Genomic DNA, 16,827 nt, shown 5'->3' with positions numbered 1-16,827 from the left:
TGACTTTTTTTATTATTGATCACACATCGGGTTAATTAATCTACTAACTGGTTATTGGCTTATACGATGTTACGCCATAAAACCAGTGGGATTCGTATTTAAGACTTTGCGTAGTGAAGTCAAGTTATAAACCACGCTTCCGGTCATTAAAAATAATAAAAAAATAATACAAAACAGATTAAACAATGTTTTGTGCGCGTTTTTTAAGTTATTCACATTTTTACAATTTTCAGGCAACTTTTTTAAAATACGAAATATCTTAAGTTTATTTATAGCTAACTAGAATCTTTTCTAGGATTCATAAATTACCTAAAACTATTTTTTTAATGTATTTTTAGTAACAAGCACAAATGCCCAATGGAATCCTTGTGGATGCTTGCATGGTGGTACTTGTTTGTTTTACCTAAATCCATGGATTTTTGTATGCGAGTAAGTGGTTAACATAAAAAAAATCCGAACTAAAAATCACATAAAATAAGATGTGTAACATCACGTTTAACACAACTAAATAGGTTAAATTCAACTTTGTTTTGTTAAAGATATGCATTGCGTATTTAAACGAAAAAACGATTTTTAATTTTTGTTTAAATATTGGCAACATTTAAAAAAAAACTTTAATAATGTTATAATTTTAATATAAAATAAACAAATTAGTTCTCCTGAATAAAACCTTAAGAGTAGATCTATTCTAGTTTTATAACAATAAACGAAGGAGACTTGGTTTTAAACTAATCGTTTCTTACCATAAAAAGTCTTACCATAAAAAATCTAAAAAGCAATATAATTTAAATTCCAGGTGCCCGCCTGGCTTTGAAGGTTCAAGATGTCAGGACCTGCAGATAGATATCTGAAGAAACCTTTTCGACGTAAATGTTATTGTTTATGCAACAATAACCATGTGTCATCAAACTGTATGACTAAAATAAAAACCGTCGAATAAAAATTTTTTTTGATCAAATATGAGAAGATTCTAATAACTAAAAACCTTTTTCATACGAAAAAAAACGCATGTTTATTCCCGCGTCGCGGCACATAATTGTTGTTTTACTTTTACGAAACGCACTAAATTAATATTAGAAATGCACTGAATTGATGACAACTTGTAAACAGGTTATACAGGGTTTTAGATAGGAAAAGAAACTATATATTAGATAGAAAAAGAAACAAAAAACGCAAGATTTAGTAGAAAAACATTCGCCTCGATAGCTCAGTTGGGATAGCGTCAGACTGAACATCTGAAGGTCCCTGGTTCTATCCCGGGTCGGGGCAGATTTTATTTTTTAATTTAATATTCAAGCTGCCTACACAAATTTATTGGCTTTGATATTAGGGAGAAAAAGAAACAAAAAACGCAAAATTTGGTGAAAAAACATCCGCCTCGATAGCTCAGTTGGGAGAGCGTCAGACTGAAGATCTGAAGGTCCCTGGTTCAATCCCGGGTCGGGGCACGTATATGGTTTTTTTCTTAACAATAGCATTGCTTCAAAATAGTGACAACTCGTTAATAGGTTATACTGATTTTGGCCGGTTAGCTCAGTTGGTTAGAGCGTCGTGTTAATAACGCGAATGCCGCGGGTTCGATCCCCGTACTGGCCATTTTTTTGTTTACATTCTTCTACACAAGTAACGCATGGCTTACGCGTCGCTTACATTTTCTAACAGAAATTTGTTGTTTTTCTACCAAAAATAAGAAAATTAAAAGAAAAGGCGAGACATTAATTTGTCACAAGGGCCTCGATAGCTCAGTTGGGATAGCGTCAGACTGAAGATCTGAAGGTCCCTGGTTCAATCCCGGTTCGGCGCACATTTATGTTTTTTTTAACAATAGAAATGCTTTAAAGTAGTGACAACTCGTAAATAGGTTATACATAATCTGGCCGGTTAGCTTAGTTGGTTAGAGCGTCGTGCTAATAACCTCCCCGGTACCATTTTACACAAGCAACCGCATGGCCTAGCTTCTAGATCTGGAGCCCCGTTATTCCGGGTCGGGGAAGTAATTTATAATTTTTGCTTTGATAATTAAGTTGCTTTCACAGATTTATTCTTTTCGGTATAAAAAACCTAAAAAGATGGTTCGGTTGCAGAGTTTCTTTTTTAATTATGTTGGAATTTTTCCAACTTGCACGAGGGTACCATTATTTTAAAAGTTGGTCATGTAGTTTTTGAGATATCGGGATGTAAAGGAACTAGGAAATGTCCCAACGCTCGCGAGTCACGTGACGCACGACGTCATCGTCGTAAGATCATATGCTGGCAGACATAGGATAATGACCCTATTTTGTCCTCTCTGAGCCGTTTGTTGGACTTTTTTTTTAATTTTTTTGCAGAAAACAAACTTAACATAAAAAGCAATATTTAGCCATACTATATTAGACATTTTTTACTTTTTAAGTATTTTTAATTGGGTAGGCCGTATTTAAAAAATTTTAACAAATTATGGGTATGTTGTTAATTTTGAAAGTTTACCAGCCAAAAACGCTTACAAACTCTTGCAAGAAACGGACAGGTCAACACTACGTTCCTCCTAAGTCCTTTCCTACGGTATACGGTCCTTCTAAATTTTCTCCTACGGTAAACGGAACGTTGTCCCAACATAAACACCAACATAACAAACCCAAACACCGACATTCGATGCGCTCGAGTAAGCTTAATTAACTTTTTATCCTCCCTTTCTATTCTAAATTTATATTTTATATAAATTTTTAAAACCATCACAAATCTTTTTCTTTCCTTTTTTATTTAAGAAAATTAATTTGTTTGTAATGTAATTTTTTTTAAATAGTTACGTTATTAATAATATTTAATTTTTTTTATTTTTTGGAAATGGGCAAAATGAAGTATCCAAACTGTTTTTGTTCTGTTACAGCCTAATTTCTTGTTTTTTTTTACTGACCTGAATTGGAAACAAAACGTTTTATTTTATGATTGCACTGAAAATCTAATATAAAATAAAAGCTTGATTTTTCAATAACTGTGTAGAGTTTATATAAAGTGTTTTTGGTTGCTATTCTTGTAGGGTCACCATTTGTATGGTTAATTGTTATTTTAGTTTGATTGACAGAGTTTATTCTTGCTAATAATTTATTTAAGCTACTTCGTTGATCCTTACCAATTTGATCAAGCAATTAATTCCACAACTGCGACAAGATTTGTTAATTCTTAAAGTTTGTATTTAACCCGAGATTTAAAAAAAAATATTTAAAAATAAGTTTGGTCAAAATCCTACTGTTAATAACCTATGCTGCTATTGCGGTTCATGCATGTGTAGATCTTTCAGTCGATAATCTTTGCTTGGACTATGGTAAGAATCTTAGACTATGGTAAGAATCTTAGAACGACAAACATTTTTGTTATGCAATCTCCTATATTAATATGAAAATCACTTTGTTTTTTAATGCAGGTTTCAATACGACTATTTTTTCTGATTTGTTGGGCAACCGAAATGAAGACGAAGCAGCCTTGGAATTTAACCAATTTTATCGTTTGATTAAGGTAAATATCTTTTAGTGCAGTTGGTGTGTAAAAGGCTTGTGGCCTGTAGCCAGAACGCTTTTAACTCATAAACCAACTCGTGAAATATTAACAGCAAAATTAAATTAGCAAATAAAATATTAATTTACTTTCTAAATCAGATAAAATGCTCCCGCCACCTTGCCCTGTTTTTGTGCAGCGTGTATTTTCCGAAATGTTTATCAACTGGCAACTTTATGACACCATGTCGAAATTTGTGTTACTTTGCAAGAAAGGCGTGCTTGCCGCTAATGGAAAGGTTGGTAGTTTAGAGAATAGCAAAAAAGTTTAACGTAAATTGATTTAAAGACGATAATTTTTAATAATTGTTATGCAGATTTGGATTTCCCTGGCCGAAAAATTTGCGCTGAAAGCGTTTTCCCAAATTTGATAAAAAACAAGAAGTATCGTGTATTAAGCCTATAAGAATAAAGGAAGAAAAACACACTAAAAACTAAAGATAAAAACAATTATAACATGATTAAAAAAGGGAACTCAAGTTTCTTATTATATTTTAATATTTTGTATGAACATCAATTTGAATTTAACGTGTTGCTCCTTTTTGCAAAATAAACAATTTGAATAAAACAATAGCAAAGTAAAGGTTTTAGAAAATAATTTCATGTAAATTGTTATCAAAGCCTTATAATTTTTTAAACAAAACAACTTTTGTTTAAGCGTTATCTAAACCGAAGTCTCAAAACAACAAAGTTTGGTTTGGAAAATTTCGAAATGCAGAACTCGTCTATAAATAAACTAGCTAAAAATTTATGATTTAAAATCATGACATGTTTTTGTTGTTAGTCGATCATGGCGTACCTTACAAAGTTTCAAAAATTTTATGGTGTGTAAATTTCCGACACCCCTTAATACGATAAGTGTATGGTCGTGTCAATTAAGTCTGCATTTAAAAATACTTTTAGAAACTATATCCTGGTAACTGTTTTGTGGTAAGGACTTTTCTCTAAATCCTTGTTTGATTAAAGAAGAGATTTATGTAATTTTACGTATGTCGAACGTAATTTGTTAACCACTGTCTCACGTTCTCGCAAAATCCAAAAGCTATAAACATTTTAATAACGAAGGGATACATTGAAAACAAGTCAAAAGCTATAAAAGCAGCTGGTTGTATCTGCATTTTTAATTTACATTTATTGTTAAGAAAGGTCAGAACTGACAACAATTAAACAAAAAAAAACTACATTATGAAACAACTAATGATGCTTACAGTTACTGTAGTGTGCTTGGTCTTGTTATTACAAGGTAGGTCTTTTTTAGAAAAAATAAAACGTCTTTAGAAATAAAAAATGTCAATATCCTTGATGTAAAAGACTAACATTACGGCCAAAATATAGGGTAACATCGTTAGCAGGCCTTCTTTTTTGATATTAATTATATGGCCGGATAATTAATCTGCTGACTCGGTTTTGGCAGTAGGATTTAAATTTAAGACCTTTACGTAGTGAAACCAAGTAACACACCACGCCACCGGTCAATAAAAATAGTAAAAAAATATAATACATATAACAGTTTAAACCTCGTTTTTACGATTATTTTTTAATTTTTCTTTTTTAAATACAATTTTTTTAATTTTATTTTAACCAATCATAGCATTTTCTAGAATTATAAATTACCGAGGAAATTTTAATTATCTATTTTTAGTAACAAGCACAAATGCTGAATGGAATCCTTGTGAATGCGAGCATGGTACTTGCTCGTTTTTCAATAATGAGGAGGATTTTTCATGCGCGTAAGTAGTTAACATAAAAAAATCCAAACCGAAAAAGCACTTCAAATAAAAAGTAACATCGCATTTTACCCTTTTTGTTAAATTTATGCAATGCGCGTTTACACAATAAACCGTTTTTTTAACAATGGCAACATTTAAAAAACACTTTATGTTTTAAAATTAATATCAAAAAGACAAATTACTTTTTCTAAATAAATCCCTAATAGCATTAGACCAATGACAATTTTATAACTATAAACAAGGAAGCCTTGGCTATAACTTAAATGTTAACTAAGTTCAACCATTAAAACTGTAAAAACGCAATATAAACTTTTTTATTTAAGAAACTCAATCTGTTTCTTACAAAAGGTCAAAGCTTTTATTGTATGTAAATTTGGCACATCGTAATGTGATAAGTGGATGGTCGTGCCAATTAGGTGTGCATATAAGAAATTGCTTCTGCTAATTATATGCTAATAATACTTATGTTTAATTTCTGTTTGTTATGCTGTAAAGAAATCGTGGTAAGAAATTTTCGTCACCCCTTGTTTAATTGAAGAAAAGATTTGTTTAAATTTTACGTAATCCCATCGTCATTTGCTGACCGCCTTACACGCCGTATCACGGTTTCCGTAAAAGCCACATTCTGCATAAACATGTTTAATAACAATGCGGGTATTGAAAAAGGGTAAGAAGCTATAAAAGCAGTTGTATCTGCATATTTAATTCACATTTATTGTTAAGGAAAATCAGAACTGACAATAATTAAACTACAATAAAACCAACGTTATGAAACAACTGATGATACTTACAGTTGCTGCAGTGTGCTTGGTTTTGTTATTACAAGGTAATTTTTTCGTATTTAAAAATATAAATTAAAATATCCTTGATGTAGGAGGCCAACTTTACTGGCTAAACTTAAGGTAACATCGTTAGCCCGCTGACTTTTTTTTATTATTGATCACACAGCGGGTTAATTAATCTACTAACTGGTTATTGGCTTATACGATGTTACGCCATAAAACCAGTGGGATTCGTATTCAAGACTTTGCGTAGTGAAGTCAAGTTATAAACCACGCTTCCGGTCATTAAAAATAATAAAAAATTAATACAATACAGATTAAACAATGTTTTGTGCGCGTTTTTTAAATTATTCACATTTTTACAATTTTCAGGCAACTTTTTTAAAATACGAAATATCTTAAGCTTATTTATAGCAAACTAGAATCTTTTCTAGGATTCATAAATTACCCAAAACTATTTTTTTAATGTATTTTTAGTAACAAGCACAAATGCCCAATGGAATCCTTGTGGATGCTTGCATGGCGGTACTTGTTTGTTTTACCTAAATCGATGGATTTTTGTATGCGAGTAAGTGGTTAACATAAAAAAAATCCGAACTAAAATCACATAAAATAAGATGTGTAACATCACGTTTAACACAACTAAATAGGTTAAATTCAACTTTGTTTTGTTAAAGATATGCATTGCGTATTTAAACGAAAAAACGATTTTTAATTTTTGTTTAAATATTGGCAACATTTAAAAAAAAACTTTAATAATGTTATAATTTTAATATAAAATAAACAAATTAGTTCTCCTGAATAAAACCTTAAGAGTAGATCTATTCTAGTTTTATAACAATAAACGAAGGAGACTTGGTTTTAAACTAATCGTTTCTAAGTCTTACCATAAAAAATCTAATAAGCAATATAATTTAAATTCCAGGTGCCCGCCTGGCTTTGAAGGTTCAAGATGTCAGGACCTGCAGATAGATATCTGAAGAAACCTTTTCGACGTAAATGTTATTGTTTATGCAACAATAACCATGTGTTTGATCAAATATGAGAAGATTCTAATAACTAAAAACCTTTTTTCATACCAGAATTTTTTCCAAAAAAAATTTTCATTTTTTTTCACAAAGTTTTTTAAATTAAAAAAAAATTTTAAATAGCATATCAATCCAAGAAAAAACGCATGTTTAATCCCGCGTCGCGGCACATAATTGTTGTTTTACTTTTACGAAACGCACTAAATTAATATTAGAAATGCACTGAATTGATGACAACTTGTAAACAGGTTATACAGGGTTTTAGATAGCAAAAGAAACTATATATTAGATAGAAAAAGAAACAAAAAACGCAAGATTTAGTAGAAAAACATTCGCCTCGATAGCTCAGTTGGGATAGCGTCAGACTGAAGATCTGAAGGTCCCTGGTTCAATCCCGGGTCGAGGCACCTATATCTTTTTTTCTGAACAATAGAATTGCTTCAAAATAGTCACAACTCGTTAATAGGTTATACAGCATCTGGCCGGTTAGCTCAGTTCTCTACAACGTCGTGCTAATAACGCGAATGTCGCAAGCTCGATTCCAGTACTGGCCAATTTTGTTTTACATATTTCTACACCAGTAATGCATGGCTTAGACGCTTATATTTTCTTGCAAAAATTTGTCGTTTTTTTATATCCAAAAAAAGAAAAATAAATGAAAAGGCGAGACAATAATTTGTCAAAAGGGCCTCGATAGCTCAGTTGGGATAGCGTCAGACTGAAGATCTGAAGGTCCCTGGTTCAATCTCGGGTCGGGGAATTTTTTATTTTTTAATTTAATACTTAAGCTGCCAACACAAATGTATTGGCTTTGATATTAGAGAAGTAAAGAAACAAAAAACGCAAGATTTAGTAGAGAAACATCCGCCTCGATAGCTCAGTTGGGAGAGCGCCAGACTGAAGATCTGAAGGTCACTGGTTCAATCCTGGGTCGGGGCATTTTTTATTTTTTTATATTTAATACTTAAGCTGCCAACACAAATTTATTGGCTTTGATATTAGAGAAGTAAAAAAACAAAAAACGCAAGATTTAGTAGAGAAAAATCCGCCTCGATAGCTCAGTTGGGAGAGCGTCAGACTGAAGATCTGAAGGTCCCTGGTTCAATCCCGGGTCGGGGCACAATTATGTTTTTTTTCTTAACAATAGCATTGCTTTAAAATAGTGACAACTCGTTAATAGGTTATACTGATTTTGGCCGGTTAGCTCAGTTGGTTAGAGCGTCGTGCTAATAACGCGAATGTCGCTGGTTCGATCCCCGTACTGGCCAATTATTTTTTTACATTCTTCTACACAAGTAACGCATGACTTAGTCGCTTATATTTTCTTCCAAAAATTTTTCGTTTTTTGTAGCAAAAAAAGGAAATTAAATGAAAAGGCGAGACAATAATTTGGCACAAGGGCATCGATAGCTCAGTTGGGATAGCGTCAGACTAAACATCTGATGGTTCCTGGTTCAATCCAGGGTCGGGGGAATTTTTATTTTTTAATTTAATATTTAAGCTGCTCACAGTAATTTATCGGCTTTGATATTAGGGAAGTAAAGAAATAAAAAACGCAAGATTTAGTAGAAAAACATCCGCCTCGATAGCTCAGTTGGGAGAGCGTCAGACTGAAGATCTGAAGGTCCCCGGTTCAATCCCGGGTCGGGGCACGTATATGTTTTTTTTCTAAACAATAGAATTGCTTCCAAATAGTGACAACTCGTAAATAGGTCATAAAGCATCTGGCCGGTTAGCTCAGTTGGTTAGAGCGTCGTGCTAATAACGCGAATGTCGCGGGTTCGATCCCCGTACTGGCCATTTTTTTGTTTACATTCTTCTACACAAGTAACGCATGGCTTAGTCGCTTACATTTTCTAACAGAAATTTGTTGTTTATGTACCAAAAATAAGAAAATTAAATGAAAAGGCGAGACAATAATTTGTCAAAAGGGCCTCGATAGCTCAGTTGGGATAGCGTCAGACTGAAGATCTGAAGGTCCCTGGTTCAATCTCGGGTCGGGGAATTTTTTATTTTTTAATTTAATACTTAAGCTGCCAACACAAATTTATTGGCTTTGATATTAGAGAAGTAAAGAAACAAAAAACGCAAGATTTAGTAGAGAAACATCCGCCTCGATAGCTCAGTTGGGAGAGCGCCAGACTGAAGATCTGAAGGTCACTGGTTCAATCCTGGGGCGGGGCATTTTTTATTTTTTTATATTTAATACTTAAGCTGCCAACACAAATTTATTGGCTTTGATATTAGAGAAGTAAAAAAACAAAAAACGCAAGATTTAGTAGAGAAAAATCCGCCTCGATAGCTCAGTTGGGAGAGCGTCAGACTGAAGATCTGAAGGTCCCTGGTTCAATCCCGGGTCGGGGCACAATTATGTTTTTTTTCTTAACAATAGCATTGCTTTAAAATAGTGACAACTCGTTAATAGGTTATACTGATTTTGGCCGGTTAGCTCAGTTGGTTAGAGCGTCGTGCTAATAACGCGAATGTCGCTGGTTCGATCCCCGTACTGGCCAATTATTTTTTTACATTCTTCTACACAAGTAACGCATGACTTAGTCGCTTATATTTTCTTCCAAAAATTTTTCGTTTTTTGTAGCAAAAAAAGGAAATTAAATGAAAAGGCGAGACAATAATTTGGCACAAGGGCATCGATAGCTCAGTTGGGATAGCGTCAGACTAAACATCTGATGGTTCCTGGTTCAATCCAGGGTCGGGGGAATTTTTATTTTTTAATTTAATATTTAAGCTGCTCACAGTAATTTATCGGCTTTGATATTAGGGAAGTAAAGAAATAAAAAACGCAAGATTTAGTAGAAAAACATCCGCCTCGATAGCTCAGTTGGGAGAGCGTCAGACTGAAGATCTGAAGGTCCCCGGTTCAATCCCGGGTCGGGGCACGTATATGTTTTTTTTCTAAACAATAGAATTGCTTCCAAATAGTGACAACTCGTAAATAGGTCATAAAGCATCTGGCCGGTTAGCTCAGTTGGTTAGAGCGTCGTGCTAATAACGCGAATGTCGCGGGTTCGATCCCCGTACTGGCCATTTTTTTGTTTACATTCTTCTACACAAGTAACGCATGGCTTAGTCGCTTACATTTTCTAACAGAAATTTGTTGTTTATGTACCAAAAATAAGAAAATTAAATGAAAAGGTCAAACATTAATTTGTCACAAGGGCCTTGATAGCTCAGTTGGGAGAACGTCAGACTGAAGATCTGAAGGTCCCTGATTCAATCCCGGCTCAGCGCAATTTTATGTTTTTTTTCTTAACAACAGAAATGCTTCAAAATAGTGACAACTCGTAAATAGGTTATACACATTCTGGCCGGTTAGCTCAGTTGGTTAAAGCGTCGTGCTAATAACGCGAATGTCGCGGGTTCGATCCCCGTACTGGCCATTTTTTTGTTTACATTCTTCTACACAAGTAACGCATGGCTTAGTCGCTTACATTTTCTAACAGAAATTTGTCGTTTTTGTACCAAAAATAGGAAAATTAAATGAAAAGGCGGGACAATAATTTGTCACAAGGGCCTCGATAGCTCAGTTGGGAGAGCGTCAGACTGAAGATCTGAAGGTCCCTGGTTCAACCCCGGGTCGGCGAACATTTATGTTTTTTATCTTAGAAATGCTTTAAAATAGTGACAACTCGTAAATAGGTTATACATAATCAGGCCGGTAAGCTCAGTTGGTTAGAGCGTCGTGCTAATAACGCGAATGACGCTGGTTCGATCCCCGTACTGGCCAATTTCTTTTTTACATTCTTCTACACAAAGTAACGCATGACTTAGTCGCTTATATTTTCTTCCAAAAATTTTTCGTTTTTTGTAGCAAAAGAAGGAAATTAAATGAAAAGGCGAGACAATAATTTGGCACAAGAGCATCGATAGCTCAGTTGGGATAGCGTCAGACTGAACATCTGATGGTTCCTGGTTCAATCCAGGGTCGGGGAAGTTTTTATTTTTTAATTTAATATTTAAGCTGCGCACAGTAATTTATCGGCTTTGATATTAGGGAAGTAAAGAAACAAAAAACGCAAGATTTAGTAGAAAAACATCCGCCTCGATAGCTCAGTTGGGAGAGCGTCAGACTGAAGATCTGAAGGTCCCATGTTCAATCCCGGGTTGGGACACGTATATGTTTTTTTTCTAAAGAATAGAATTGCTTCCAAATAGCGACAACTCGTAAATAGGTCATAATGCATCTGGCCGGTTAGCTCAGTTGGTTAGAGCGTCGTGCTAATAACGCGAATGTCGCGGGTTCGATCCCCGTACTGGCCATTTTTTTGTTTACATTCTTCTACACAAGTAACGCATGGCTTAGTCGCTTACATTTTCTAACAGAAATTTGTCGTTTTTGTACCAAAAATAAGAAAATTAAATGAAAAGGTCAAACATTAAATTGTCACAAGGGCCTTGATAGCTCAGTTGGGATAGCGTCAGACTGAAGATCTAAAGGTCCCTGGTTCAATCCCGCCTCAGCGCACTCTTACTTTTTTTTCCTTAACAACAGAAATGCTTTAAAATAGTGACAACTCGTAAATAGTTTACACAGCAAATGGCCGGTTAGCTCAGTTGGTTAGAGCGTCGTGCTAATAACGCGAATGTCGCAGGTTCGATCCCCGTACTGGACAATTATTTTTTTACATTCTTCTACCCAAGTAACGCATGACTTAGTCGCTTATATTTTCTTCCAAAAATTTTTCGTTTTTTGTAGCAAAAAAAGGAAATTAAATGAAAAGGCGAGACAATAATTTGGCACAAGGGCCTCGATAGCTCAGTTGGGATAGCGTCAGACTGAACATCTGATGGTTCGTGGTTCAATCCAGGGTCGGGGGAGTTTTTATTTTTTAATTTAATATTTAAGCTGCTCACAGTAATTTATCGGCTTTGATATTAGGGAAGTAAAGAAACAAAAAACGCAAGATTTAGTAGAAAAACATCCGCCTCGATAGCTCAGTTGGGAGAGCGTCAGAGTGAAGATCTGTAGGTCCCATGTTCAATCCCGGGTCGGGGCACGTATATGTTTTTTTCTAAACAATAGAATTGCTTCCAAATAGTGACAACTCGTAAATAGGTCATAATGCATCTGGCCGGTTAGCTCAGTTGGTTAGAGCGTCGTGCTAATAACGCGAATGTCGCGCGTTCGATCCCCGTACTGTTAATTTTTTTGTTTACATTCTTCTACACAAGTAACGTATGGCTTAGTCGCTTACATTTTCTAACAGAAATTTGTCGTTTTTGTACCAAAAATAAGAAAATTAAATGAAAAGGTCAAACATTAAATTGTCACAACGGCCTTGATAGCTCAGTTGGGATAGCGTCAGACTGAAGATCTAAAGGTTCCTGGTTCAATCCCGCCTCAGCGCACTCTTATGTTTTTTTCCTTAACAAGCAGAAATGCTTCAAAATAGTGACAACTCATAAATATGTTATACAGATTCTGGCCGGTTAGCTCAGTTGGTTAGAGCGTCGTGCTAATAACGCGAATGTCGCGGGTTCGATCCCCGTACTGGCCAATTATTTTTTTACATTCTTCTACCCAAGTAACGCATGACTTAGTCGCTTATATTTTCTTCCAAAAATTTTTCGTTTTTGTAACAAAAAAAGGAAATTAAATGAAAAGGCGAGACAATAATTTGGCACAAGGGCCTCGATAGCTCAGTTGGGATAGCGTCAGACTGAACATCTGATGGTTCCTGGTTCAATCCAGGGTCGGGGGAGTTTTTATTTTTAAATTTAATATTTAAGCTGCTTACAGTAATTTATCGGCTTTGATATTAGGAAGTAAAGAAACAAAAAACGCAAGATTTAGTAGAAAAACATCCGCCTCGTTAGCACAGTTGGAAGAGCGTCAGACTGATGATCTGAAGGTCCCTGGTTCAATCCCGGGTCGGGGCACGTATATGTTTTTTTCTAAACAATAGAATTGCTTCAAAATAGTGACAACTCGTAAATAGGTCATACAGCATTTGGCCGGTTAGCTCGGTTGGTTAGAGCGTCGTGCTAATAACGCGAATGTCGCGGGTTCGATCCCCGTACTGGCCATGTTTTTATTTACATTCTTCTACACAAGTAAAGCATGGCTTAGTCGCTTACATTTTCTAACAGAAATTTTTCGTTTTTTGTAGCAAAAAAAGGAAATTAAATGAAAAGGGGAGACAATAATTTGGCACAAGGGCCTCGATAGCTCAGTTGGGATAGCGTCAGACTGAACATCTGATGGTTCCTGGTTCAATCCATGGGTCGGGGGAGTTTTTATTTTTTAATTTAATATTTAAGCTGCTTACAGTGATTTATCTGCTTTGATATTAGGGAAGTAAAGAAACAAAAAAGGCAAGATTTAGTAGAAAAACATCCGCCTCGATAGCTCAGTTGGGAGAGCGTCAGACTGAAGATCTGAAGGTCCCTGGTTCAATCCCGGGTCGGGACACGTATATGTTTTTTTCTAAACAATAGAATTGCTTCAAAATAGTGACAACTCGTAAATAAGTGATACAGCATCTGGCCGGTTAGCTCAGTTGGTTAGAGCGTCGTGCTAATAACGCGAATGTCGCGGGTTCGATCCCCGTACTGGCCAATTTTTTTTTACATTCTTCTACACAAGTAACGCATGACTTAGTCGCTTATATTTTCTTCCAAAAATTTTTCGTTTTTTGTAGCAAAAAAAGGAAATTAAATGAAAAGGCGAGACAATAATTTGGCACAAGGGCCTCGATAGCTCAGTTGGGATAGCGTCAGACTGAACATCTGATGGTTCCTGGTTCAATCCAGGGTCGGGGGAGTTTTTATTTTTAAATTTAATATTTAAGCTGCTTACAGTAATTTATCGGCTTTGATATTAGGAAGTAAAGAAACAAAAAACGCAAGATTTAGTAGAAAAACATCCGCCTCGTTAGCACAGTTGGAAGAGCGTCAGACTGATGATCTGAAGGTCCCTGGTTCAATCCCGGGTCGGGGCACGTATATGTTTTTTTCTAAACAATAGAATTGCTTCAAAATAGTGACAACTCGTAAATAGGTCATACAGCATTTGGCCGGTTAGCTCGGTTGGTTAGAGCGTCGTGCTAATAACGCGAATGTCGCGGGTTCGATCCCCGTACTGGCCATGTTTTTATTTACATTCTTCTACACAAGTAAAGCATGGCTTAGTCGCTTACATTTTCTAACAGAAATTTGTTGTTTTTATACCAAAAATAAGAAAATTAAAAGAAAAGGCAAAACATTAATTTGTCGCAAAGGCCTCGATAGCTCAGTTGGGAGACCGTCAGACTGAAGATCTGAAGGTCCCTGGTTCAACCCCGGGTCGGCGCACAATTATGTATTTTTTCTAAGAAATGCTTTAAAATAGTGACAACTCGTAAATAGTTTACACAGAATATGGCCGGTTAGCTCAGTTGGTTAGAGCGTCGTGCTAATAACGCGAATGTCGCGGGTTCGATCCCCGTACTGGCCATGTTTTTATTTACATTCTTCTACACAAGTAAAGCATGGCTTAGTCGCTTACATTTTCTAACAGAAATTTGTTGTTTTTATACCAAAAATAAGAAAATTAAAAGAAAAGGCAAAACATTAATTTGTCGCAAAGGCCTCGATAGCTCAGTTGGGAGACCGTCAGACTGAAGATCTGAAGGTCCCTGGTTCAACCCCGGGTCGGCGCACAATTATGTATTTTTTCTAAGAAATGCTTTAAAATAGTGACAACTCGTAAATAGTTTACACAGAATATGGCCGGTTAGCTCAGTTGGTTAGAGCGTCGTGCTAATAACGCGAATGTCGCTGGTTCGATCACCGTACTGGCCAATTTTTTTTTTACATTCTTCTACACAAGTAACGCATGACTTAGTCGCTTATATTTTCTTCCAAAAATTTTTCGTTTTTTGTAGCAAAAAAAGGAAATTAAATGAAAAGGGGAGACAATAATTTGGCACAAGGGCCTCGATAGCTCAGTTGGGATAGCGTCAGACTGAACATCTGATGGTTCCTGGTTCAATCCATGGGTCGGGGGAGTTTTTATTTTTTAATTTAATATTTAAGCTGCTTACAGTGATTTATCTGCTTTGATATTAGGGAAGTAAAGAAACAAAAAAGGCAAGATTTAGTAGAAAAACATCCGCCTCGATAGCTCAGTTGGGAGACCGTCAGACTGAAGATCTGAAGGTCCCTGGTTCAATCCCGGGTCGGGACACGTATATGTTTTTTTCTAAACAATAGAATTGCTTCAAAATAGTGACAACTCGTAAATAAGTGATACAGCATCTGGCCGGTTAGCTCAGTTGGTTAGAGCGTCGTGCTAATAACGCGAATGTCGCGGGTTCGATCCCCGTACTGGCCAATTTTTTTTTACATTCTTCTACACAAGTAACGCATGACTTAGTCGCTTATATTTTCTTCCAAAAATTTTTCGTTTTTTGTAGCAAAAAAAGGAAATTAAATGAAAAGGCGAGACAATAATTTGGCACAAGGGCCTCGATAGCTCAGTTGGGATAGCGTCAGACTGAACATCTGATGGTTCCTGGTTCAATCCAGGGTCGGGGGAGTTTTTATTTTTAAATTTAATATTTAAGCTGCTTACAGTAATTTATCGGCTTTGATATTAGGAAGTAAAGAAACAAAAAACGCAAGATTTAGTAGAAAAACATCCGCCTCGTTAGCACAGTTGGAAGAGCGTCAGACTGATGATCTGAAGGTCCCTGGTTCAATCCCGGGTCGGGGCACGTATATGTTTTTTTCTAAACAATAGAATTGCTTCAAAATAGTGACAACTCGTAAATAGGTCATACAGCATTTGGCCGGTTAGCTCGGTTGGTTAGAGCGTCGTGCTAATAACGCGAATGTCGCGGGTTCGATCCCCGTACTGGCCATGTTTTTATTTACATTCTTCTACACAAGTAAAGCATGGCTTAGTCGCTTACATTTTCTAACAGAAATTTGTTGTTTTTATACCAAAAATAAGAAAATTAAATGAAAAAGCGAGACATTAATTTGTAACAAGGGCCTCAATAGCTCAGTTGGGAGAGCGTCAAACTGAAGATCTGAAGGTCCCTGGTTCAATCCAGAGCCAGGGGAGTTTTTATTTTTAAATTTAATATTTAAGCTGCTTACAGTAATTTATCGGCTTTGACATTAGGGAAGTAAAGAAACAAAAAACTTAAGATTTAGTAGATAAACATCCGCCTCGATAGCTCAGTTGGAAGAGCGTCAGAATTAAGATCTGAAGGTCCCTGGTTCAATCCCGGGTTGGGCCACGTATATGTTTTTTACTAAACAATAGAATTGCTTCAAAATAGTGACAACTCGTAAATAGGTTATACAGCATCTGGCTGGTTAACTCAGTTGGCTAGAGCGTCGTGCAAAGAATGCGAATGTCGCTGATTCGATCCCCGTACTGGCCATTTTTTTGTTTACATTCTTCTATAAAAGTAACGCATGGCTTAGTTGCTTATATTTTCTTCCAGAAATTTGTCGTTTTTCGGTGGTTTAACAATGGGTCAGAGTACTCTTTTGTTGTTTTATCGTAACGAACAACAACACAATATGTTTAAATTAATGACAACTTATAATAGTTGACACAACATGTGTCTTGTTAGCTCAGTTGATGTTATTTAACAAAAAATTATATTTAAAAAAAATCGCTTAAATACTGCATCTAGTTAACCATAAAAGTTTTTGTTCTTAAAATAAAAACATGCCAGTAGATTGTAAGAATTAGGGTTAAAGCTACCCAAATTTCACACTTTTTCTTGGGTGTTTACAAAAA

At 35.5% G+C, this 16,827-nt stretch overlaps 27 non-coding genes across 27 annotated transcripts; all 27 read left to right on the top strand.

Annotated features, from left to right (window-relative positions):
• Nucleotides 1-1,196: 1,196 nt before the first annotated feature.
• Nucleotides 1,197-1,269, top strand: Trnaf-gaa (transfer RNA phenylalanine (anticodon GAA)). Its single transcript has one exon. It is a non-coding gene; the product is annotated as a tRNA-Phe (tRNA).
• A 106-nt stretch (nt 1,270-1,375) lies between these two features.
• Trnaf-gaa (transfer RNA phenylalanine (anticodon GAA)) lies at nt 1,376-1,448 on the top strand. The gene has a single exon. It is a non-coding gene; the product is annotated as a tRNA-Phe (tRNA).
• Nucleotides 1,449-1,522: 74 nt separating this feature from the next.
• On the top strand, nt 1,523-1,596 carry Trnai-aau (transfer RNA isoleucine (anticodon AAU)). Its single transcript has one exon. It is a non-coding gene; the product is annotated as a tRNA-Ile (tRNA).
• Nucleotides 1,597-7,404: 5,808 nt separating this feature from the next.
• Trnaf-gaa (transfer RNA phenylalanine (anticodon GAA)) lies at nt 7,405-7,477 on the top strand. Its single transcript has one exon. It is a non-coding gene; the product is annotated as a tRNA-Phe (tRNA).
• Nucleotides 7,478-8,117: 640 nt separating this feature from the next.
• Trnaf-gaa (transfer RNA phenylalanine (anticodon GAA)) lies at nt 8,118-8,190 on the top strand. The gene has a single exon. It is a non-coding gene; the product is annotated as a tRNA-Phe (tRNA).
• Nucleotides 8,191-8,264: 74 nt separating this feature from the next.
• On the top strand, nt 8,265-8,338 carry Trnai-aau (transfer RNA isoleucine (anticodon AAU)). The gene has a single exon. It is a non-coding gene; the product is annotated as a tRNA-Ile (tRNA).
• A 311-nt stretch (nt 8,339-8,649) lies between these two features.
• Nucleotides 8,650-8,722, top strand: Trnaf-gaa (transfer RNA phenylalanine (anticodon GAA)). Its single transcript has one exon. It is a non-coding gene; the product is annotated as a tRNA-Phe (tRNA).
• A 74-nt stretch (nt 8,723-8,796) lies between these two features.
• Nucleotides 8,797-8,870, top strand: Trnai-aau (transfer RNA isoleucine (anticodon AAU)). Its single transcript has one exon. It is a non-coding gene; the product is annotated as a tRNA-Ile (tRNA).
• A 492-nt stretch (nt 8,871-9,362) lies between these two features.
• Trnaf-gaa (transfer RNA phenylalanine (anticodon GAA)) lies at nt 9,363-9,435 on the top strand. Its single transcript has one exon. It is a non-coding gene; the product is annotated as a tRNA-Phe (tRNA).
• A 74-nt stretch (nt 9,436-9,509) lies between these two features.
• On the top strand, nt 9,510-9,583 carry Trnai-aau (transfer RNA isoleucine (anticodon AAU)). Its single transcript has one exon. It is a non-coding gene; the product is annotated as a tRNA-Ile (tRNA).
• Nucleotides 9,584-9,894: 311 nt separating this feature from the next.
• Trnaf-gaa (transfer RNA phenylalanine (anticodon GAA)) lies at nt 9,895-9,967 on the top strand. Its single transcript has one exon. It is a non-coding gene; the product is annotated as a tRNA-Phe (tRNA).
• A 74-nt stretch (nt 9,968-10,041) lies between these two features.
• Trnai-aau (transfer RNA isoleucine (anticodon AAU)) lies at nt 10,042-10,115 on the top strand. Its single transcript has one exon. It is a non-coding gene; the product is annotated as a tRNA-Ile (tRNA).
• A 279-nt stretch (nt 10,116-10,394) lies between these two features.
• Trnai-aau (transfer RNA isoleucine (anticodon AAU)) lies at nt 10,395-10,468 on the top strand. Its single transcript has one exon. It is a non-coding gene; the product is annotated as a tRNA-Ile (tRNA).
• Nucleotides 10,469-11,274: 806 nt separating this feature from the next.
• Trnai-aau (transfer RNA isoleucine (anticodon AAU)) lies at nt 11,275-11,348 on the top strand. Its single transcript has one exon. It is a non-coding gene; the product is annotated as a tRNA-Ile (tRNA).
• Nucleotides 11,349-12,512: 1,164 nt separating this feature from the next.
• On the top strand, nt 12,513-12,586 carry Trnai-aau (transfer RNA isoleucine (anticodon AAU)). The gene has a single exon. It is a non-coding gene; the product is annotated as a tRNA-Ile (tRNA).
• Nucleotides 12,587-12,895: 309 nt separating this feature from the next.
• On the top strand, nt 12,896-12,968 carry Trnai-gau (transfer RNA isoleucine (anticodon GAU)). Its single transcript has one exon. It is a non-coding gene; the product is annotated as a tRNA-Ile (tRNA).
• Nucleotides 12,969-13,041: 73 nt separating this feature from the next.
• Trnai-aau (transfer RNA isoleucine (anticodon AAU)) lies at nt 13,042-13,115 on the top strand. Its single transcript has one exon. It is a non-coding gene; the product is annotated as a tRNA-Ile (tRNA).
• Nucleotides 13,116-13,427: 312 nt separating this feature from the next.
• Nucleotides 13,428-13,500, top strand: Trnaf-gaa (transfer RNA phenylalanine (anticodon GAA)). The gene has a single exon. It is a non-coding gene; the product is annotated as a tRNA-Phe (tRNA).
• Nucleotides 13,501-13,573: 73 nt separating this feature from the next.
• Nucleotides 13,574-13,647, top strand: Trnai-aau (transfer RNA isoleucine (anticodon AAU)). Its single transcript has one exon. It is a non-coding gene; the product is annotated as a tRNA-Ile (tRNA).
• Nucleotides 13,648-13,956: 309 nt separating this feature from the next.
• Nucleotides 13,957-14,029, top strand: Trnai-gau (transfer RNA isoleucine (anticodon GAU)). Its single transcript has one exon. It is a non-coding gene; the product is annotated as a tRNA-Ile (tRNA).
• Nucleotides 14,030-14,102: 73 nt separating this feature from the next.
• Nucleotides 14,103-14,176, top strand: Trnai-aau (transfer RNA isoleucine (anticodon AAU)). The gene has a single exon. It is a non-coding gene; the product is annotated as a tRNA-Ile (tRNA).
• A 273-nt stretch (nt 14,177-14,449) lies between these two features.
• Nucleotides 14,450-14,523, top strand: Trnai-aau (transfer RNA isoleucine (anticodon AAU)). Its single transcript has one exon. It is a non-coding gene; the product is annotated as a tRNA-Ile (tRNA).
• A 659-nt stretch (nt 14,524-15,182) lies between these two features.
• On the top strand, nt 15,183-15,255 carry Trnaf-gaa (transfer RNA phenylalanine (anticodon GAA)). Its single transcript has one exon. It is a non-coding gene; the product is annotated as a tRNA-Phe (tRNA).
• Nucleotides 15,256-15,328: 73 nt separating this feature from the next.
• Trnai-aau (transfer RNA isoleucine (anticodon AAU)) lies at nt 15,329-15,402 on the top strand. The gene has a single exon. It is a non-coding gene; the product is annotated as a tRNA-Ile (tRNA).
• Nucleotides 15,403-15,711: 309 nt separating this feature from the next.
• Trnai-gau (transfer RNA isoleucine (anticodon GAU)) lies at nt 15,712-15,784 on the top strand. The gene has a single exon. It is a non-coding gene; the product is annotated as a tRNA-Ile (tRNA).
• A 73-nt stretch (nt 15,785-15,857) lies between these two features.
• Nucleotides 15,858-15,931, top strand: Trnai-aau (transfer RNA isoleucine (anticodon AAU)). The gene has a single exon. It is a non-coding gene; the product is annotated as a tRNA-Ile (tRNA).
• A 311-nt stretch (nt 15,932-16,242) lies between these two features.
• Trnal-uaa (transfer RNA leucine (anticodon UAA)) lies at nt 16,243-16,315 on the top strand. The gene has a single exon. It is a non-coding gene; the product is annotated as a tRNA-Leu (tRNA).
• Nucleotides 16,316-16,827: the final 512 nt, after the last annotated feature.

Source organism: Corella eumyota, chromosome 5, assembly GCF_963082875.1.
Source record: "Corella eumyota chromosome 5, kaCorEumy4.1, whole genome shotgun sequence".
Taxonomy (NCBI): domain Eukaryota; kingdom Metazoa; phylum Chordata; class Ascidiacea; order Phlebobranchia; family Corellidae; genus Corella; species Corella eumyota.
Note: the sequence above shows the minus strand (reverse complement) of the source record. Positions and strands in the feature narration are given on the sequence as shown.